Genomic DNA, 23872 nt, shown 5'->3' with positions numbered 1-23872 from the left:
CAAATATGACCAGGAAAAGTCATACAAAACTGGATGACTTAAACTGAGATTCAGAAGGGAAATGACTTGCCCAAAGTCACCCAGGTAAAAACCAGAGAGTGAACCCAGGTGCTCTTGTCCCCAAATCCAGTGTTATTTCCACCCCAGCCAAGGCTATCGGACCATTTGCCTGGGACGATAAAGAGAAGATTCCTGGGATATAAATAGAACACTTCTAAGGCACCTGCTGACTTTGACACTCCAGGATTCAGAGACAGTGTCTGTGTGAGAGAGGGGCCCCAAGATCCCCACTGCTGGCTTTCTACATCCCCTTCTGCCCACTTCCCCACCCCATTCTCATACCCTCTTAGGGCTCTTTAGCTGGGTGCTCAGTAAAAGGGCGGGCTGTGAGACAGGGGAAGTTAGACCACAGGTAACCCACAATCCTAGCTAGCATGTCACGTAATGTTGGAAATCAGTCCGATATTGAGTGAGGCATCAGTGATGTGCTTCCTACCCAGCTCCTCCCTATCTGGCACACTTCTGTGTGTCTATATTTTAATATCAAAGGCTTTAATGTCAAACTGGACTGGGCTCCGAGTTCATCCAAGGGCTCTATCATCCTTCCAGTAAATGCAGTAAACAGGTAAATCATTCAACTCTCTTTTGTTCTTCATTCATCATCCCGTGACTGCCAGACCAAAATACCCTTCCCCGGACTCCCGTTCCTTATACGTATCATTGCCACCTATTAGAATAGAAGCTCCTTGAGGGCAGGGGCTGTTTTGATTTTTAGATTGCTGTCCCCACTTGTAAAAATTAAATTGGTCTCTACTGATAAAAATATTATATTTTATGAGGTTTATTAAAGATTATTAGAAATCAAAGATACAAAATAATAACCCCACGTGCCTAGGACTGATTAACCCATTCACATCTTACTCACTACATCTTGCCATGTCAGAGTAGAAGAAGAGAGAGACCCAAAGTAGGCATTACAAGCAATTTAAATACAAATTGTGATCTCGACCAGGTGGGGACTCAGGTGAGATTATAGAGAATTCTGGGAAGTACCAAGGACTTCTGGGGATTGAAGTCTGGGGTTCAAATCTCCATTTTACACACTTAACCTAGTGCTGAGGACACAGTTAAGCATTTGATAAATGCTTACTCATGAATTCATTTAGTATATAGGACGTGCCTGCTGAGAACAGATCTATATACTTCCCAAGGAAGTTTAGATAGCAAAAGTCCCTGACCTCATACAGGTTGCAGTCTAGTAAAGGAAGATGGCGCATGCTCTGGGGATTCTTAACATACAGTAACACAGGATACAAAAGGTACAAATACAATGGCAAAGCCAAAGTGTCAACAGCCCCTCCCATGTTCTTTCATTCCTTCCCTGAGTAAGATACTTCCTTAGGGTTATCTATGTTGCATTGGATGATGCAGAGGAGATTCATTCTAAAACAAAATCCAGGGAACAGGTTGGCTGGATGATGCTAAAAGGAGACACTATTACTGTACTACAAAGTGTCATGATATGGACAGTGAAGTCAGAAGGTACTCAGAAAACAAAACATTTTTTTTTCTTAGTTACACTTGCTGGGTGGCAAATAGTTCTATGCATTTTTCCACATTATTTTGATCTTTCTTTTATGGTATTAGAGTAACAATAAATGGGATGCTGCAGGGTTTGTTTCTCTTTTTAAAAAAATTAAATGGGTAAGATACTTCCTTAGGGTCATTTAAGCCTGGGGGAAGGTGTCTAAGGCTTTTGGTTTTGCCAACTTCTTGATAAAGAGTCCAGCAGGGGCTCAACTTAGAGTAGCCAAGTTACATAGGATCAGAGAGTAGATCCTTGGAGCTGGAAGGGAACTTGTGGTCATCTCATCCAATCAGCAATCAATCAAAAACATGAATTCATGCCTGGCACATAGTAGGCACTTAATAAATGTTTATCGACTGTCAGGCATTGTGCTTCACAGTGGGGATACAAAGACCTGAATAGCAGATCTAGATCTATTCCTTTATAGGATGAGGAAAATGAGGTCTGAAGGGGAAATGATTTGGCCAAGGTCACATAGCAACTTGATTTAGTGAGGAGCGCAGTTTAGAAAAGGAGGCAGGATGGGTGGCTTAAAGGGAAAACAAGATAAGGGGGAAGCAGTATTCCTTAGGTATTTATCCTGACATTCTGTTACTAGTTCTGCATATCCCTTTCCCTTTCCGATTGCTCATCTCTAAAATGAAGGGGTTGAGCTAAATGATCTCTAAGGTTCTTTCTAACTCTGATTCTCTGGGAATTCCTGGACTGGGAACCAGGACTCCTGAGTGTGACAGAGAAGCATAAACTCCAAAGGCTCTGACATTCCAAGCTTCTCCTTCCAGTGGCCATCTGTTATATCTTAAATGAAATTTGAAATCCCTTCCGCTGGGAGCAGAGGCTACCAGTTGCAAGAGAGGCATCTTGGGACAGTGTCATTAGGGAAGGGGCTCCTGGTGGTTCTAAAGTCAGCTCTAGCCTATTCATCCAGGCTTTTATCCCATCCTATCCAGGGAAAATGGGAATCAGTCTTCCCCCAAGAGGTTGTTCAGTATTAACTCTTTGGTGTAGTTCATCTGTGCAAAATCAGGCTAAGTATTTCATGGACAAACCTAAGAGATATCCAACATGCAAAGAGAATCATGGGATATAAAGTCTGAAGAAAACTTTTTAAAGTCTTAAAATCAATTCTAAATATTGGTTCCAAGGCAGAAAAGAGGTGTGGGTGAAGCAAATGAGGTTAAATGATTTGCCCGGGGTCACTCCACCAGGAAGGGTCAAAGGCTGGATTTGAACCCAGGGCCTCCCCTCTCTAGACCTGGTGCTTTATCTACTGATCCATCTAGTTATCCCAGAAGTGACTTTTTGAGAAACTGAGGCTCAGGGTTAGACTGACTTAGGTTCCCTATTTGGGGCAGTTTTGTTCTGGAGGAGAGGGGAAAAGGAGCAAGGTTCCTGAAGGCAGTGCTGAGGTACCTGCCAAGCAGCAAGCTTGAATTCTTGAGCTTCAGTGGCAAGTGGGTAAAGAAGGGGCCCCATAGCCCATCCCAGGTCAGTCCTCTGAAGCAGGGTTGGAGAGAAAGCCTTCGAAGCCAAGCCTTCCCTGCGGTTTCCAAGGTCCCTGAGGGAAGCTTGCTGCTGTTTTGCCTGAGGAAGAAGCAGGAGGCTTTGCCAGTCTTAGAGACAGAGGGGTCTGTTCTCTCTGCAGTCCTTGCTGGCTGCCCCTACGTGGCCTCTTTGGCCGGGCTGTGCACACCTGGTTTGTTGAGCAATCTGGGGAATGGCTGGCTTCCCTGGCACCTGTTGTGCTGCTGGAGGGAGGCAGGGGGCCCCTAGAGGTGCTGGAACCACCAATCCCTCCTCTGGAAAGTGAGCATCGCCTGGGATCAAGATTGACCCTTGGCAACAGGATATAGCAAAGTGGAGGCAACAGGATGTAGTGAAAAGGACCCTGGATTTGGATTCCGGGAAACTGCATTTGAATCCCAGCTCTGTGTGACCTCGATCCCTGTCCCCTCCAAGTCCAGCCCAGAAACCATAATCAAATCAATGTCTTCAAAGAATATGTCAGCCTACTTCCCCTATGGCCCCATTCACCAGCCTCCTGCCTTTCCAAACCACAACATCCCTTCCTGGCCATCACTACCCGTATGTCTCTCCCCGTTAGGGTATTAGCTTCTGCTTCTGCTGCTTTAAACCCTTACCTTATGTCTTAGGATCAATCCTAAAATAGAAGAAACATTAACAGGTTAGGCAATCGGGGTTAATTGACTTGACCAAGGTCATCCCTCTAGGAAGCTGCCCCTAAAGTGTGTAAGCTTTTTGAGGGTAGTGATTGTCTTACTTACTTTTCCATTCATAGTTCCAGCCACTTAGCCCCATGCTTGGACTATAGTAAACTTTTAGTAAATATTTTTTCACTCTTTCCTATCTACCTTCCCAGACTTATTTCATATTATTCCCCCTAAGTCTCAGTCTCCTCATCCATAAAAGTGAATGGATTGACCTAGAAAAATTCCAAGGTCCTTCCAATTCTAAATGTATGATCAAATAACAATAATTCCCACGGATGTTCATGAAGCACCTTTGTCACCAGCATGGGAAGCTATTTCAAATTTTAGTGTCTCCATTTTGCTTACGAGGAAACAAAGGTTCAGAGAGGTTGTGACTCAGCCAACATCACACAACTAATAAGTAGCAGAGCTGACACTTGAACTAAGATTTTCTGACCCTTCTGAGGTTGCCTTATGGCTGCTAAGTTGTTCTTGGCAGAATCCTTCTTAGATCATATACTAATATGACAGTCACAAAAGGATGAAAAAATTCCTTGAGATCGTGGGGAAAGGATTGTGAGTAGATGTGTGACCCTGGGCAAGTCTCTTAACCCCATTGCTTAGCCCTTTAGTACTCTTCCACCTTGGAAGAGAGACAGACAGACAGAGAGAGAGAGACAGAGAGAAAGAGAGGGAGAGAGACAGAGAGAGAGAAAGGGAGAGAGAGAGAGAGAGAGGGAGAGAGAGAGAGGGTGGAGAGAAAGAGAAGAGAGAGGGGGAGAGAGACAGAAAGACAGAGAAAGAGACAGAGAGGGGGGAGAGGGAGAGAAGAGAGGGAGGGAGGGAGGGGGAGAGAGAGAGAAAGAGACAGAGACAGAGACAGAGAGAAAGAGAGAATTAATTTTTCTAGGCCCCCCCCAATTGGGTCAAACAACAGATTGGTGACGGACTTTCAAAGACTTGAAGCCAATCATCATGCCCCAGCCCCTATATCTTCACTTTTCAAGGCTTAACATGTTGAGTTCCTTCAAAAAATGTTCATATATTATGAATTCAAGTATCTCTACTATCCTGATTGCCCTCCTTTAGACAATCTTAGCTTATCAATGACCTTCTTAAATTGTTGTACCCAGAACTGAATGCAATGTTACAGAAATGTGATCTAACACACATAGGTTACAATGGGATTATTAATTTCCTATTCCTGTGAAGCTAAGATGCTCTGCCCAATGCAGCTGAGAATTTCACTGTCTCTTCTGGCTGCCACATCATACTGCTGATTTCATAATGAATTTCTGGTCCACCTAATCCCTTTAAGATCCTTTTCAAAACAACTGCTATCTCTCTATCCCCTCAACTTTGTTGGTTTGTTTTTTGTGGTTTAAGTGAAAGACCTATATTTTCCTCTGTTGAATTTCATTTTAGTTTCAGCCCAGTGTTCTTCTAGAGCTTGTCAAGATCTTTTTTGATCCTGACTGTCATATAGTGTTCCATCCTGCCGTGTCCCATCTACAAATCCAATGAGCATGCCCTATTCCATGTCACTAATGGAGAAGTAAAAGAACTCTAGACCAAACACAAATCCCTGTTATACTCTACTGAAGAGTTCCTATAGCATTAACACTGGATGCTGAACCATTTGACTACTCTTTGAGTTTGAGTCTGAATCTCTTTGGAAAATTGCCAAGTTCACATCTTTCCTTCTTCTCCATAAGAATAGTACAAGATACTTGATCAAAAACTTTAAAGTCTAAATGAACCATATCCACAAATCTTCATCATCTGCTGGTTTAGTAACCCTGTCCAAAAAAAAAAAAAGATGAGGTTAGTCTGGCATGACTTGTTCTTGATGAAACAATATTGACTCTTTTCATGACTGTTTCCCTTTCTCAATATTCTCCAATCGTCTCTTTAATGATCCTTTCTAGAATTTCCCCAGGTATTAATTAAAATTAGAATCGCTGGCTTATAGAGTTGTAGACTTATTCTCTCTCTCTGTATCTCTCTCTCTCTGTCTCTCTTTATCTCTCTCCCTCTCCTTTCTCTCTCTCCCCCTCCCAATATCAGGACATTTCCCCTCTCTAATATTTTGGTATTGCTCCCATTATTCATAATCTTTCAAATATTATTATGGCAGTAACTTAGAAATCCTGCCTTCCAATTCTTTCAGGACCAGGAAGTCTTCTAGACCAAGTACTTTGAATCTCAAGGGCAAATCTCTCTGGCTATGTCAAAGTAGGGGCTGGATTCTTCAAACTCAGGAGTAGCCTCTCAACTTTTTTTTTTTATTTTTATTTAGAATATTTTTCCATGGTTACCTGATTCAAGTACCACCCCCTGCTTTCTCCTTCTCCCTCCTGAAGTTGACAAGCAGTTCCACTGGGTTATACATATATCGTTGTTCAAAACCTATTTCCATGTTATTCATATTTGCATTAGAGTGATCTTTTAACATCAAAACCCAAAATCATACCTGGATTGTTTTGGATCATTGCATTGCTGCTAGGACAAAAGTCTACTACATTCAATTGTACCACAGTGTATCCGTCTCTGTGTACAATGTTCTCCTCATTTCTGTTCTGCTCATTTCACTCTGCATAACTTCCTGGAGGTTGTTCTAGTTCACATGGAATTCCTCCAGTTCATTATTCCTTTTAGCACAATAGTATTCCATCACCAACACATACCACAATTTGTTCAGCCATTCCCCAAATGAAGGGCATCCCCTCATTTTCCAATTTTTTTGCCACCACAAAGCGTGCAGCTATGAATATTCTTGTACAAGTCTTTTTCCTTATTATCTCTTTGGGTACAAACCCAGCAGTGCTATGGCTGGATCAAAGGGCAGACAGTCTTTTAGCGCCCTTTGGGCATAGTTCCGAATTGCCCTCCAGAATGGTTGGACCAATTCACAACTCCACCAGCAATGCATTAATGTCCCAACTTTGCCACATCCCCTCCAGCATTTATCACTTTCCTTTTCTGTCATATTGGCCAATCTGCTAGGTGTGAGATGATACCTGAGTTGCTTTCATTTGCATTTTTCTAATCAGGAGCCTCTCAACCTTCTAAGTCAGATGTAGAGAGGAGTACTTTCTTTTGGGTTCAGGTCTGGTGGGGCTTCCTGCAAGAAATCTGTGTTGATGATTACCCACTCATTGCTCCTTCCCTCCTTCCACTCCCACCTTAGAAATTACTTTATATCTACTTTGTATATATTTTGTACTTAATTTTCTATGGATTTCCCTTAGTGGGACATGGATTACATGAGGGCAGGGACTATTTTGCTTTGGTGTTTTTGCTTCCATTGCCTGATGTGTTTTGTATCAATTATGTCAAATCTTCCTGACTCCATTAGGGATTTTCTTGGCAAAGACACTGAATTGGTTTGCCATTTTCTTCTTCTTTTTTTTAAACTCTGACCTTCCGTCTTGGAGTCAACACTATATATTGGCTCCAAGGCAGAACAGTGGTAAGGGCTAGGCAATGGGGGTCAAGTGACTTGCCCAGGCTCACACAGCTGGGAAGTGTCTGAGGCTAGATTTGAACCTAGGACCTCCCATCTCTAGGCCTGGCTCTCAATCCACTGAGCTACCCAGCTGCCCCCTTGTCATTTTCTTCTAATTTAACAGATGAGGAAATTGAGGCAAACGGGGTTAAATGACTTTTCCAGGGACCCAGAGCTAATAAATGTCTGGAGCCAGATTTGAACTCGGGAAGATGAGTCTTCCTGACTCCAGGCCTGGTGCTTTATACATTATGGTGCCAGCTAGCTGCCCTGCCCCACTGACCTATAGAGTACCTTTAATCCATGCTTGTGGAATGAATGACTACAACAATATAAAAAGAAAAAAAAAGAACAAGACAGAATTTTGTGGCATTATGATGGGCAGCCTTGAACCCAGAGGAGAAAACATACCTTCCTCCTTCTGCTAGAAAGGCAAGGGACAAAGGGTGTGGAATGGCCCACATGCCTGTTAAATACCTTGTTGGTGGATTCCACTGAACTATTTTATAAAGGAAAACTTTCTGGGGAGGTGGGAAGAGAGAGGTCCATTTGGAAATGAGCATGATATAAAAGCAAAAGGCATCAGCGAAACTGAAATGTAAAAGAAGTAGATGTGGTTGTCTGGGAAGTGAAGGTGAGGATGGGGAACCAGGTACTTTCTACCCCAAAAGACTTTGGGGGTCAAGGAAGCAGAGGAGTTTGGACTAGATGGGCTCTCCCAGCCCTGATGTTCTGTATTCTAAGGTCCTTTCCAGCTCTGACACTCAATGTTCTAAGACCTTTCCTAGCTCTGACATTTATGTTCTAAGGCTTCTTCTGACTTTCTGTGTTCTGGAGTCACTCTCAGCTTTTACATGCTGTGTTCTAATGTCCTTTTCACTGCTAACATTGTGTTCTATGGCCTCTCCCAGCTTTGGCATTCCATGTTCTAAGGACCTTCCCAGCTCTGTGATGATTTTGTGCTCTAAAGACCTCTCTCTCTAGCATTCAATAATTCTAGGATCCTCCAGGATCTGGGAGGACGAGCAAATGACCCCAAGGGAAAACCTTTGACATGCTTTGCAGTTGGGAATGCTTCCCAGAGCCGGAAGAAACCCGAGGCTCTTCCTGCCTCTTCCTTTGGGTCCTCCATCTCCCTCAGATCCGGCTTTAGTCCTGGTCCATCTTCCTCCCTCCCCCTTTCCCTCCTTACGCCTACGCTTCCCTTAAGGAGCCTGGTCCAGCTTTTCTTGCTGTTTATTTTGATAAATGTGTTGTGTCCTGTTCCCAGGCCCCCAAAGTTCCCGTGATAGCAGGCTCAGCTCTACCTCAGAGCCCCAGGAAAGGGTCTGGACAGATCCATGAACTTCAGGCCATCAAGCCTGCTCCCAGAGATCCAGTGGATGGCATTTTTTCTGGTGATTAGATGAACAAATGCATTTCCTTCTACCATTTCACCTCCATCCAGAATTGGATAGGCATTTCTTCTTAGTGGTTTCCCTAAGTGAGTCTGAGAGATCAGAGGAATATTGGGGCCTCAGAAGTCATCTAGTTCAATTTTACAGAGGCAGAAACTGAGGTCAAGAGGAGAAGAAAGGGACTTGCCCAAGAACTCAAAGCTAGTAAATAGCAGATTTTACACTCAGCTTCCTTCTCTGTAACATGAGGGTAGCAATGCAAGCAGAGCATACCTTGTAGGACCCAGATAAGAATAACAAGGAGTGGGGGAGGTTGTAAGCCATTAAGCCAGTTTGTCTTGGATCAGGAGCAAATTCTCCTGAGTTATATGAGCTGAGGTCTTGAGGATGAGATTCCCCTACTTACCCCGACTCCTGGACATAAGTAAGCACTTATTAAGCAGCTACTGCATGCCAGGCACTGTGCTGAACACTGGGGATAAGGGCAAAGATAGTGCCTACCCTCAAGGATCTTATAATCTAATGGAGGAGAATACGTAAACAACTAACAAATAAATTAAGAAATAAGATATAGACAGGATGCATTGCAAATAATTTAAGAGAGGAAAAGCACGAGCATTGAGAGGGGTTGGGAAAGGCTTCTTTTGGTAGGCTGGGGCTTGAAGGAAGCCAGGGAAGCCAGTGGGTGAAGTGGAGGAAGGAGGGTATTCAAAGCTTAGGGTACAACTGGAGAAAATGCCAGAGATGGACTCTTTTGTTCATGAAATAGCTAAGAGGTGAGTGTCACTGAATGGAAGCACCTGTGTTAGGGAGTTAACTTGTAAGAAGACTGGAAAGGTTGGAGGGTGGGGGGAACTCTGTTCTGAGGTTCCTCCCAGCTCTGACATTCCCAATTCTGACATTCTGTGTTCTGAGGCATCCCAAACCCCCTTCCAGTTCTGGCATTCTGTGTTTTAAGGACCCTCCCAGCTCTGGCATTCCCTGTCCTAAGGTTTCTTTCCACATTTTACATGCTCTGTTCTAAGTTCTTTTCTAGCTCTGACATTCTATGTTCTAATATATTTCCCAGAGGATATGGAAAAATAGAGATGCTAATACATTGTTGGTGGAACTGTGAACTGATCTAACCATTTCGGAGAGCAATCTGGAATTATGCCCAAAGAGTTACAAAATTGTATATGCCCTTTGATGTAATAATACCACCGTTACATCTGTTTTTCAAGGTTATCAGGGGAAAAGGAAATGAACCTATGTTCTGTGTTCTAAAATATTTATAGCAGCTCTCTTCGTGGTGGCAAAGAACTAGAAGCTAAGAGGATAGCTATCAGTTGGGGAATGGCTGAACAAGTTGTAGCATATGGTTGTGATAGAATACTACCATGCCATAAGAAAAGCTGATTGGGTTAATTAAAAAAACAAACAAACATGGAAAGAGGGCAGCTAGGAAGCTCAGTGGATTGAGAGCCAGACCTAGAGATGGGAGGTCCTGGGTTCAAATGTGGCCTCAGACACTTCCCAGCTGTATGACCCTGGACAAGTCACTTAACCTCCATTGCCTATTCCTTACCACTCTTCTGCCTTGGAACCAATACATAGTATCGATTCCAAGATGGAAGGTAAGGGTTTAAAATAAAATAAAATAAAATAAAATAAAATAAAGGTGTTAGATGAGACAATTTCTATCATCCTTTCCAGTTCTAAAATTGATGATACTATGATTAGTCACAATATAGCCAGGTATGTATCGGCCAAGTACTTCATTGGAGCTCTGCCCAGTCCAATGAGGTAGACCCTCAGAAAATGCTTTCTATAAACCCATTGGAAGATGGGGGAGAGATTAAGGTGGGAGAATGCCAAGTAATGCATGGACTGTTCACTTTTCCATGGATATATGTAACATTTTTATGGCCTTTCCAGTCTATTTGAGTCTTAGACCATCCTTGTGAGGTTGACATGGCATGAATTATTAGCCCTATTTACAGATTAATAAATTGAAGCCCAAAGAGGCTCTCTAGCACAGGGTCTTCCAATGAATTCTTTTTATTTTAACCTTTACCTTCTGTCTGAGAATCAATACTGTTGGGGTTGGGGAGAGGTAAGAGAAGCTAGTGGCTCAGTGGATTGAGAGTCAGGACTGTGTATTGGTTCCAAGGCAGAAGAAGGCAAAGGCTAGGCAATTGGGGAAGGGGAGAGTTAAGTGATTTGTCCAAGGTCACACAGCTTCCAATGAGTTTTTAGCAGAATCAAACCAGAATTTAAAACTCTACTCTGAGTCCAGAGATCTTTTCTTTTACTTCCTCTTTTTTAATTTATAATTTGTATTAATACATTTTCTAACACCTTCATTTCTACATAGCACCATCATTATCTATCCAGCAAGTTATCCCTTGTAGTGCAGGACTTTTTTCACTATGCCACATTGCCAACCATCTTCCTAAAGAGATGGTGAAATGGCAGCACTGGAGGGAGAAGGAATGGACCCTTGGTACCCTGCTACCCCTGAGCTTTCTGTTCTGGGGCCATTTATACCACTCCCTTTTACCACAAGCTAAAACTTCTCCCCAGTCCTGGGAGCTGAAATATTTTCACAAAGAAGGATGATGGCAGGAGAAATGTTAGAGCTCCTGGATAGGAACTAGAGAATTTAATCTCCTGTAAGTCTGCTCTTTTCCTTCCTCTATCTCTCCTGATCTCCTTCCCACATTGTTCACTTGGTGAACAATTCTTTAAGCAATCACATATTGCCCCTCCCCAGTGAGACTGTAAGCTCCTTGAAGACCCCCACTTTTTTTTACTTTAAAAATATTTTTATTGACATCCTTTTAATATCATCTACATTATACCTATAGTGTATTATATTTATAAGCTCAAAATTTATAATCTAATATTTATACATCTATATTATTTGTATTTATATTTATAATATTTTATATCTACATTATTCTGATAATATATTTATATCATGTATACATATATCTCCTATTTATATCTTCTACATTATTCCTATAGTGATTCTCACTCCTTATCCCCTCTAGAGAGTCATCCCTTATAACAAAATTTAAAAGGAAGAAAAATGATCCGCCATATTGAAAAAGTCTGACATTCTGCGCTTTATTCCACACCCTGCCAAGAAGGCAAGGAGGGCCTTCTCCTCTCTTCTTTGGGGATTAAGTTTAATCCTTACGATTAGACCACATTCAGCTTTGATTGTTTTGTTGTTTCCTTTTCCATTTATATCGTTATGTCTCTAGTTCTCTTGATGCTCCTTCTTTCACTTAGCATCTGTTCACACTGTCTTCCATGCTTCTCTGTATTCTTCATGTTCATTATTTCTTGCCTTTAAAGCAATTGTGAGAGTTAAAATTAATATACAATAACTCAAGTATTATATTTATGAGATTTATTCATCATTATAACATGAAATAAAAAGCTAGAGTAAAACCTGCCTAACTCAACCTTGATTTGGAGAAAGAAGAGAGTAAGAGGGCAGAGACAATGATCAATATACAAATGTGACCACGAAACCTGGTGGAGAGAGGAGAGGAATTCTGGGAAATACTGAAGGACTTCTGGGGGATGAAGTCCAAGGGTTCAAAATTCTAATTAATATACAATATTCTGATATATTCTTGTATTATAAGTTGTTTAATCATTCCCCAGTAGCTGTTTTCTTCCCTTTTGGGGAAACCTTGAGCTTTCCAAAAGGTACCTATGGCTAAATAGACTTCCCAGGAGGACAAGCAGGAAGCAGGGGAAGGGGGTGGGGGTGGGGTGCCTCTGGCCTGTAGGACATGGCTGGAACCAGGAGGCAAGCTAGTGCCCTATGACATCCCCATGTCCAAATCCCAAAGCAGGGAGAGCGAGACCCTGCATCTCTCCATGTGACTCCACCTCTTTTCCCTAAAGCCCAGGAGAGAGATGTCCCGGGAATGTTATGGCTTGTGGTGTTTGCTCAGACCGGAACGTGGAGCCCTGGGCAGAGAGCAGAATAATATTTATCTATGTCACCACCAGGCTCTGCCTTCTGGAGGCCCCCAAGGGGTACCTGCCAAAGAAGCAGTTACATAACCCGGAGCCAACACAACAGGAATGAAAAGGAAAGAAATCATCATTCCTATTATTTTTTCAGTCTTTTGACACATACTGAAAAAACAAGTGCCAGATAGGGTCCTTGGTTTCCTCTCAGAGGCTGGAAAGGACTCTTCCCACCTGCAAAGGCCCCCTGACCAGCAGTCTTGGTCATATCACATCCAGGGGACTTGTCCTTCCATCTCTAATCATCCATCCAGTGGGGGAAGAGGAAGTGGGAGGGAGAAGGCAAAGGAAGGAAGAAGGCAGGAGGAGAGAAACCAAGACAATCCATTGGTAAACATTTCTTAAATGCCTACTATGTGCTAGGCATTATACCAGTCACTGGGGATGTAAAGACAAAAGAGAGATAGTCCTTGTCCTAAAAGAGCTCATATTTTAATTCAAGGATCAAGGAGGCAGGGGAAGGCAAAGGATATCAGAACTGGGCCCTAGAGAAGTTTGTTTGTTGTTTAGTTTTTCAGTCCTGTCCAACTCTCCATTTTGGAGTTTTCTTGGCAGAGATACTGGAGTAGTTGGCCATTTCCTTCTTCAGATCATTTTCCAGATGAGGAAACTGAGGCAGACAGAGATAGATGGCTTGCCCAGGATCACACAGCTATTAAGTGTCTGAAGTCAGATTTTTTTAAAAAATGAATTAATTTGGGAAATGTTATAATACTTTTTATTTGGAAAATTGTATTTGATTAATTAATTTAGAATATTTTTCCATAGTTACAAGAATCATGTTCTTTCCCTCCCACCCCGCTCCTGTAGCTGATGTGCAGTACCACTTGGTTTTACATGTGTCATTAATCAAGACCCATTTCCATATTATTGATATTTGCACTATGGTGAACGTTTAGAGTCTCCATCCCTAATCATATCCCCATCAAACCATGTGATCAAGCAGTTGTTTTTCTTCTGTGTTTCTATGAAACCAGATTTAAATTCAGGAAGATGAGACTTCCTGACTCCAAGTCTGGCATTCTGTCCACCATGCCAGCTTAGAGAAATGCATGTAGACTTAAAAACAGGATTGGACTAAAACTCATAATCTCAGAGGTGGGAGTGACTGTGGGACCATTTAGCTCAACTCAGACCCTGAAAAAGAATTCCCTCTAAAGGTCAGCCAGCTTCTAGCTGAAGACCTCTGGAGAAGGGGAGCTCACTACTGCCCAAGGTAGCCCCTTTGGGGTAGCTCTTCATTGTTAGAAAATCCTTGTGTTGGTCAAGCCTACATCTACCATCTCTACCCACTGCTCCCTGTTCTGCCCTCTAGAGCTACTCAGATCAATCTAACCCACTTTCCCCATGAAGTCCCCTTGGTGATTTGGAGGCAGCTTTTGGTGTTGCCCTGAGCTTTCTTTGGTCCAGGCTATAACCAAAATGGATCCCCAGATGACATGAACTGGAACCCAGACGAAGGCCTCTTAGTCACCAGCTTTGTTGCCTTCCTTTGGACAGTCCACCTTACCCAGAACTGTTCTAAATGAGAAATGACCAGGACAGGAAGACAAGTGGGTCTCTTGCCTCCTAATTTCTCTCTTTTTTTCCTTTTTTTTTAAACCATTATCTTCCATCTTAGAATCAATACTATGTATTGACTTCAAGGCAGAAGAGCAGTAAGGGCTAAGCAATGGGGGTTAAGGGACTTGCCCAGAGTCACCCAGCTAGGAAGTGTCTGAGGCCAGATTTGAACTCAGAATCTCCCATCTCTAGGACCCCCACTGCCCCTCTAATTTCTCAGTGTTATCTAGACTTCATAAAGAAGCCAAAGAAGGGGATAGCTAGGTGGTTCAGTGGATAGAGCACCAGGCCCAGAGACGGAAGGTCCTAGGTTCAAATTTGACCTCAGATACTTCCCATTTGTGTGCCCCTGGGCAAGACATTTAATTGCCTAGCCCTTACCACTCTTGCCTTGCTATCAGTTGATTGAATTGATACTTGATAACAATTCTAAGACAGAAGGTAAGCATTTAAAAAATAAACATTTATTTTTAAAATTTTAAAATATTACCATTATCCATGTTGTATCTTTATTTTTGGTAAATAGTTCCCAATACACTTTAAAATCTGGTTCTGATGAGTATTTGAGACCTGCTCAACCCCATCAATCTCTTTTTGATTCCTGACTTTACTTGGTCCTGGAGTATGTTAGTGATCTCTTTCAATATTGTGCCATTAGTTAAACTATGGAATATGCAAAGTCTGGTTCCTTTTGTGCCTGGTTCCTTGTGTCCCTGTTAGTTCTCTCTCCTCATTTAAGCTCTTCCATGAGATTCCCCATATTGCACGCTCTTCTCTATCCCTGCAGTCCAGTGGGGATGCTGATATTGCTAGAAGGTCCCTCTCTAACAAGCTGGGTTTCCCATTGCCTTCCAGGGCAGCATTGTTGGAAGTAGGTCCTACAAGGGTGAAGCTCCTTTTTGTTTAGGGAGGAAATAAGGCCTCGACCCACCAGAGTAGCTACCTCGTCCCCAGAAGCCTTCTCATCCTGGAGATACCGTCTCCCTTCACTCTGCCCCCCATCCCAAATGGTGAATTCCTGCCGAGGATCACCATTTAAGGAAATGTCCAAGATATCCTATCCATGTTTACTTCTCTCTCAAATCTGCTCCTGGCTCTTCAGATTTCTCCACTTTACCCTCATGCTGATCATCCTCTCATTTTCCAGTTCCCTTTTATCTATTCCCCCTTCCTTCCTCCCTCCCTCACTCTCTCTCTCCCTCTCTCTGCCTCTGTCTCTCTCCCTCTTTCCCGTCTCTCTCCTCTCTCTCCCTCTCTCCCTGTCTCTCTCTATCTCTCTGTCTCTCTCCCATCTGTCTCTCCTCTCTCTCCCTCTCTCTGCCTCTGTCTCTCTCCCTGTCTCTGTCTCTCTCCCTCTCTCCCATCTCTCTCTCTCTCTCTCTCCCTTTCTCTCTGTCTCTCTCCCTCTCTCCTATCTGTCTCTCCTCTCTCTCCCTCTCTCCCTGTCTCTGTCTCTCTCTATCTCTCCATCTCTCTTTCACTATCTTTCTCTCCCCCACCCCTTTCCCTCTCCATCTCTCCCCCAACCCCCAAAGAATGGTCATCATGAAGGAGATGTGACTCTTTGCTTTAGCTGAATTTTTACCTGACTCAGATAAAAGCAGAGTTGGTGCTCATCAGATTAGTGGACAGCTCAAGGGCTGTATCTTAGAAAATTGAAATCAATAAACATTTCTTAAGTACCTTTGGCAGCCCAGAACTCAGGACTAAAGCAATTGAGATGTAATTTTATAAGGACCAATGTAAAGGTTTAGAGTTGGATTTAAAAAAAATCAATTTCACCGATATAAGTGGAACAAGCAAGGCAGAATGTCTGCTTCACAGAGAAAGCTGGGGGTTTTAGTGAGTCGAGAATTGAATGATTCAATAGTGGCAATCAATAAAATGCTCATCTGAGGGGGCAGCTGGGTGACTCAGTGGATAGAGAGCCAAGTCTGGAGATATGAGGTCCTGAGTTCAAATCTGGCCTCAGACACTTCCTAGCTGTGTGACCCTGGACAAGTCACTTAACCCCAGTCACCCAGCCCTTACTGCTCTTCTGCTTTGAAACTCATATTTAGCATTGATTCTAAGACAGAATGTGGAGAGTCTATCATTTTTATGCTCACCCTCTTGTTCTTAGTCCTCTATTCTCACTCCACAGACTCATGCTCATTTTATCTCATACACATAATTTACCCCTTCCTCCAGGAGGACCTCATCTACCTTACTACTACTGCAATTCAATCCATTTCTATAGTAAGAACAAACAATATTGCCCCTACTCTCAAGAAGCTGCCATTCTTCAACCTCATGGCCTCAGTATTCAGTCTTACCAACTTATACTCTTTCTTTTAAAAATTTTTACATTTTATTTATTATTTTAATATTACTTTATATATTATATTTTCATATTTAATACTAAATTTAAATTTTTTTAAATTAACCTTTACATTGTGTCTTAGAATCAAGACTATATATTGGTTCCAAAGCAGAAGAGCGGTGAGGACTGGGCAGTGGGAACCAAGTGACTTGTCCACGGTGACCTCAGTTTCCTCTTCTTTTTTTTATTTTTTATGTATTTTTTTTCAGTTTCCTCTTCTAAGGAATGGAATGGGTTGACTAAGTGAGTAGAACAGACTAGCGGAGCTCCCCAGTAGGTTAAATTTCTCCAACTAGGCAAAGAGGACAAAGGATCCCCTTTTCAAGTGCAAACTCAGAATAGACAAAGAGAACCAAGAATTCCCTTTCATAGAATGAAGGAATGAGAAGGCATTTATCAGGTGTAACAGTTAAATTAGTCTCTTGTAATAAAAGATATTATATGGTATGAGGTTTATTAAAGATTATTAAAAATCAAGGAAATAAGAAAATACAAAATAAGAAAAGCACGTGCCTAGGGCACATTAGCCCATTCACAACCTACTCACTACATCTTGCCTGCCAGGTAGAGAGCCATGTGTGCTTAGAAGCAGAAGAAGAGAGGCTCTTGGGAGGCAGAGAGCCCTTTAAATACTAAATTGTGTTCTCGCACTCAGGTGAGATTATAGGGAATTCTGGGAAGTACTAAGGACTTCTGGGGATTGAAGTCTGGGGTTCAGATCTCCATTTTTAGACAGGTGCCTGTTAAGAGTCTATACAGCAGGAAAGACAGTTCTGGCCCTCGAGCAGCTTGCTTCTAGTAGAGGGAGACACCTGCTGATGCTCGAAGCTCATTAGCCTCTCCCCCGGTGCAGAGTCACTGTAGAACTTGAGAGCGATGAGTGCCAGCAGGTTGGAAGGAAGGGCCCATCCTGTTTCTCTCCCTGATCACTGGCTCTTCCGTCATGTTCTACGAGGAGACCTTGAAGCAGCACCAGGGGTCCCAGGAACAGTCCCATGTACTTGCCCCTGAGGCCTGGAGCCCTGAGGAAGTTATATTCTGGGGTTCTGTCTGCAGAAGCAGATCAGACCTTCCTCCTGAGCCCACAAATCCTCCTTCCTGGCCACGTCTCTGAAACTCTGGAGACCTTGGTCCTTCCTGAGGAGTGACAATCAGTCGAGAGAGAGAAGATGGACTCGTGGACCACGGATGCTCTGTCCTGTAGCCCCAAAGTCTTTAAGCTCATGAGCTCCTTGGTTTCTCCCAGCTTCCCGTGACAGTCGACAGTTCAATCCAGCCTTGTTGCTTACTTTACAGACTGGGAAACAGAGGCACAGCGGCTTGTCACAGGTACCACAGAAAACCGAGGAGTGGAGATGGAGGCTGACTTCTGAGGAGCATCGTCCCTTCCTAAGAGGTATGCCCTATCTTGGGGTTCCGGGGGTGTGAGTGGGGAGAGTGAAATGGACCCACAGTCGGATCTGGCTTCTAAACCTGGCACTTCCCCAATCTGTCAAATGGGTATAATTGCTCCGGTCATTTAATTAAGTAATTTTAGCATAGTATTGATTCTAAGACGGAAGGTGAGGGTTTAAAAAAAGAAGAAAAAAATCATGGGAGAGAAAAAGAAAGAGAGAGACGGGGAAAGAAATGGAGAAAGGAGAGAGAGAGAGAGAGGGAGAGGGAAGGAGGGGAGAGTTTTTAAATGAAACTGTTAGTCACCCAAACAAGCGTCCCAGTGTGTCTCTGGAGCTGTTGTGACTGGCCGCTCGCCAACTGCGGCTCGAGGCCGCTCGAGTTTGCCCCCAGCTCTCCTGAGAAGCCGTGCTTGTTTCCCCCCACCCCATCCCCTCCCGAGTCTGGGGGCTCAGAGCAGGAAGGCAGGGGCTGGGCAGGGAAAGGGGATGTTGTTGCTTCTGGGATAAGGGGCATGGAAGGCAGTCTCTAGGGAGCCGCAACAGGAAGGCTGGAAGCATCCCAAGGTAGCTGGGATTGTAGGTTGTCAGAACTAGAAGGGACCTTGGACTCCTCTAGTACAGATCCCTTTATTTTGTACTAGAGAAAACCAAGGCCCACCGAGGGGAAATGGCTTTGCCCAGGGTCACAGCAGCAGATCCCAGATATCTCAGGCCAGGGATCCCACAGCTGGAAAGGCTCATAATCCCACTAATACATTTTATCTCTTCCTGGTTCTGGACTTGGACTCACAAGTAACTAAAGTGGGTCAGTTATCACAGTTAGCCCTCCCATTTTATAGAAGGGTAAACTGAGACCTGAGAAAGTTAAGGGGCTTGTCTAAGGGTCTACAGCAAACCCAAGTCCTCTGGCTAAAAAGAAGTACTTTACAGAAGGATAAGTTGAGACCTAAGAAAGTTAAGGGGCTTGTCCAAGGGTCTGCAGCAAACTCAAGTCCTCTGGCTAAATAGAAGTACTTTACAGAAAAGTAAACTGAGACCTAAGAAAGTTAAGGCACATTTAGCCCTCCCATTTTATAGAAGGGTAAACTGAGACCTGAGAAAGTTAAGGGGCTTGTCCAAGGGTCTGCAGCAAACTCAAGTCCTCTGGCTAAATAGAAGTACTTTACAGAAAAGTAAACTGAGACCTAAGAAAGTTAAGGCACATTTAGCCCTCCCATTTTATAGAAGGGTAAACTGAGACCTGAGAAAGTTAAGGGGCTTGTCCAAGGGTCTGCAGCAAACTCAAGTCCTCTGGCTAAATAGAAGTACTTTACAGAAAAGTAAACTGAGACCTAAGAAAGTTAAGGCACATTTAGCCCTCCCATTTTATAGAAGGGTAAACTGAGACCTGAGAAAGTTAAGGGGCTTGTCTAAGGGTCTACAGCAAACCCAAGTCCTCTGGCTAAAAAGAAATACTTTACAGAAAGGTAAACTGAGACCTAAGAAAGTTAAGGGGCTTGTCCAAGAGTCTACAGCAAACCCAAGTCCTCCAGCTAAATTTAAGTACTTTAGTCACTGGCCCATGTTCCTTTACTGCCCTGATTTTCTCTACTTTGCTTATTCTGTGTCCTTTAGGGTTCAGATCCATTAGTTCCTCCTTCCCTGACCAGCCCAAAGAAAAAATAAATCATCATTCCTCCAAACTACTTTGGCACTGACGGTGCCAGTCACAAGACAGTTAATCACATAGGATCTTGCGGCATCTCCTGTCATTTTTCTGAACTTTCATTTCTCTCTTGCAAAGGACACTGAAATGCCACATTTATGTCTTCTTCTGGGGCTGGTCTATAAGCTATTTGAGGGCAGGGGTCATGTCCCCTTCTTCATTGTCTCTGGGGCTGGTGGGATATGAGGACACCCCCAATCCCACTTCCTGGGGAAGAATTCTTACAATAGGCCAGTACAGGCCAGAACAGTGACCAGGAACATGGTCTAACTAGCCCCTATCTAGCTAGCCTTGGAAATAGTCATGCCAGCCCTCCTTTGAAATATGCCATAAAAAACTAAATTACTCTTTTTTTTCTTTTTAAAAGAATTTTATTTTTTTCCTCAATTACATGTAAAAACAATTTCCAAAATTCCTTTTTAAAAAATTTGAGTTCCAAATTCTCTCCTCCTTCCCTCTCCTCCTGCTCCTTGAGAAAGTCAGCAATTTGATAAAGGTTATATGTGTGAAATAATTTCCATATTTCCATATTAATGATGTTACAAAAGAAAATAGATCCCCCCACCCCCCAAAAAAAACCAAGCCTCAAGAAAAATAAAGTAAAAAGAGTATGCTTCAATCTGCATTTAGACTCCATCGGTTCTTTCTCTGGAGGTGGATAGGGTTGTTTTTTTTATCGTTAAGTCCTTTGGAATTGTATTGCTGGTAATAGTGAAGTCGTTCACTGTTGATCCTTGTATAATGTTGCTATATCTATGTACAGTGTTCTCCTGGTTGTGCTCACTTCCCTTTGCATCCGTTCATATTTTCTGAAACCATCCTGCTCATCACTTCTAAGAGCAATCCACAACTCATACAGCCATTACCTAATTGATGGGAATCCCCCTTCATTTCCAATTCTTTGCCACCACCAAAAGAACTGCTATCAATACTTGTGTTCCTATATGTCCTTTTCCTTTTTCCTTGATCTCTTTGAGATCCATGTTGCTCAGTCAAAGGGTATGCAATTCCCTTTGGGCATATTAACTGCCCTTTTTACCTTGTAATGTCCTACCTCACCCAAGCAGGGCTGCTGCCTTCCTGGGTGATCTTGGACAAATTGCTTCCCTTTTCTGTGTCCTAACTTCTCCCCCAATAAAATGAGAATGCATAATAGATTTTGCTCCACCATTTTTTCTTTGAACTGTTCCTGAGACTGACAAGGTTCAGGGAGTGAGTGAGAGGGCATTATGAAAAGCTTTTGAGCAAAAGGATAAATAAAAACTGAATTAGACCCTCATTCATTAAGGTTCCACCTCCCCAACCAACCCACTAGAATTCAAATAGGAAAACAAGGAAAAGAGATGAGAGGCTGCCCATTACACCGGAAGAGAGCTGAAATTGGCATCTGAGGTCCAATGCTGCCATTTACTAAATACATGCTCTTGGACAGATCCTTTCATTTCTCTGGGCCTGTCTCCTCAAATGTTAAATGATGAGGTTGGGCTGCTGCACCTTGCCAATTACTTGGGACAAGTTAAAATAATTACATTTATTGATTTATACAAGAAACCTTGAAGTCTTTTATGTCTTAAAAAAAAACTTTTAAGTAGGCCACATCGCCTCTTTCTGCAATAGTCCCTTGTTTTCTTTTTCTTTATTTTGTCTTGAATTTTTCATCGCGAAAACCACATTTTTTATCAGACTGGATAGAAAGCTTATCTTTGACAAACAATTTATTTTTGCAAGTGTAGCCTTGATTATAGTATAGCCTCTCAGTGTTCAGTGGGTTTTAAATAAGGCGGGTTCCAAACCTATTGGAGCATGTTTATCACCATCTCTTAGACAAATTTCCTAACTTTTTGTATTGTCCGGCATGATGTAAGGTTGCAATATTCCATTTCCTTCTGAGAATATCTGCAACTTCAAAACAGGTTTAGGTTTCATTGTGTCAATATATTCATCAAAGTACAGCATTATGTCAGAAAAAAAAAGACTTTCAGGCATGTCAGAAATTTTAAAAAAAATGACAACAAACTTGGGGCAGCCAAATGACTCGGTGAATAGAGCTCCAGACCTGGAGTTAGGATCTGGGTTCAAATTTGACCTCAGATGCTTCCTAGCTATGTACCCCTGGATAAGCCACTTGACCCCAATTGCCTAGCCTTTGCCCTCCTGTCTTAGAATTGTTGCTAAGACAGAAAGTAAGATTTTTAAAAAAAATTTTTTTAGCATTTTAGAGTTTTATGAAGAATGCCTCGATCTTGTTGACTAATTTAGACTTCTTCTGACAATGGTTTTGATATGGCCTGGGATGAAAAAGTGAATTTCATAGTCAAAATGACTTTTTTTCCAATCTTTAGTACTCCAGACTTTGTATTGTCTTGCCAGTAACAAGTGATTCCTTTTTTTTTTTAGTAATGTTTGGGCAGCTTTAAAAAAATTTAACTAGTTCTTTGAATAAATTTCCAACTTCAAGAAGACTTTATACAACACTGTAGATAAATAATTATCAACCCTTCCAGCTGTCAGGTCTCTCTGCTTGATTTCTGAAGAGAAATATTTAGCCCCACAATAGTGTGTTAGTTCTTAGTGGTGCTTTTTTTATTGTTGTTGTTTTTTTACTGAACTTTCCTTTTCAATTAGGGTATGACTGATCCTGTTTCATTGTGAGCCCAAATGATCCTTTAAATATTCATAATGAATAGCCTAGGCAGTAGCTTTAATAATCATTGAAATGTGCTCTTTAAAAGTTACAATGTTAGCATACTTCTTTGTAGTAATATTGATTCCTAAAAACCACAAAATTAAAAACGTAACAAAAGAGAGAAGTGAAGCACATTTGTATGACATGAAATGTAGCACTGGACTGACAGAAACTTGATTAAACATTGGGAAACCAGCTCGGTCTAGTTTCATCTGGTTAAGGCAGATAATCCATTTAGCTTAATGTTAGTAGAAACACATTTCGATCTAAAAATGAGGAAGTTAAGGGCAGCTGGGTGGCTCAGTGGATTGAGAGCCAGGTCTAGAGACAGGAGGTCCAGGATTCAAATCTGGCCTCAGACACTTCCTGGCTGTGTAACCCTGGGCAAGTCACTTAACCCCAACTGCCTAACCCTTACTGCTCTTCTGCCTTGGAGCCAATACACAGTATTGACACTAAGACAGAAGGTAAGGGTTTAAAATAATAATAATAAAAATGAAGTTGTATCAAGACTATTGTTTGTCCCACATAATCACCACTTATAGATGACCTCTAAGGTCCCTTCCAGTCTTGTATTCTATGGAGATGCATGAAATTATTAGGTAGGGATTGGATCTATGATTTCGTTCTCAGAGGGAACTCCTGGCACAAGTGGGAAGTCTCTGAGGTCAAATTTGAACCCAGGACCTCCTATCTCTAGGCCCGGCTCTCATTTCACTAAGCCACCTAGTTGCCCCCTTAGAAATATAATTTTTATTTTCTTTTTTAAAAAGTATTTTTCCGTGTTCCATGATTCCCGTTCTTTCCCTCCTCTCTTCCCTCCCACTCGTGGAGCTGACAAGGAATTCCACTGGGTTTTGCATGTGTTATCGCTCAGAATGAACCTAAGAAATAGAATTCTTGTCCTCAGAATATTTGTAACCTAGCTAAAGAGACAAGACACACAAACACAAAAAAAATCAAATGCTGACGTGTCACAAGACCACATGCGATTGAATGAATGATATTGATGATTCATCATTTTGGAGTCCCAAGGAGGAAGGAGAGAAGAAAGATGGCCTTAGAAAGTCTCACACATTGGATGATGAGCAGCAGGTTTGACCAAGTCATGGAGCTAAACTCTGAGGACAACAGATAGACACAAATCATAGGGTTTGCAACTTCTGATCAGTCATTGACCACCAACCATGTTCAGACTATAAAGAAGACATTCTGATCATTGACTTAGAGATTTAAAACAGGAAGGTCCTCTAAAGATCAGTCTAGGGGGCAGCTGGGTAACTCAGTGGATAGAGAGCCAGGCCCAGAGATGGGAGGTCCTGGGTTCAAGTCTGGCCTCAGACACTTCCTAACTGTGTTATCTTGGATAAGTCACTTAACTCCCATAGCCTAGCCCTTACCACTCTTCTGCCTTGGAACCA

At 42.4% G+C, this 23872-nt stretch overlaps 1 protein-coding gene across 1 annotated transcript in view; it reads left to right on the top strand.

Moving 5' to 3' along the window:
* The window catches only part of NCMAP (non-compact myelin associated protein), a 50330-nt gene that overhangs the window by 2660 nt on the left and 23798 nt on the right, over positions 1–23872 (top strand). Inside the window, exon 2 of the mRNA XM_056795555.1 lies at positions 17960–18059. The gene's annotated coding sequence lies outside the window, so the exon portion shown is untranslated. The remainder of the gene's footprint in view (positions 1–17959; positions 18060–23872) is intronic.

Source organism: Monodelphis domestica, chromosome 4 (genome assembly GCF_027887165.1).
Source record: "Monodelphis domestica isolate mMonDom1 chromosome 4, mMonDom1.pri, whole genome shotgun sequence".
NCBI lineage: Eukaryota > Metazoa > Chordata > Mammalia > Didelphimorphia > Didelphidae > Monodelphis > Monodelphis domestica.
This window is presented reverse-complemented; position numbering and strand designations above follow the sequence as displayed.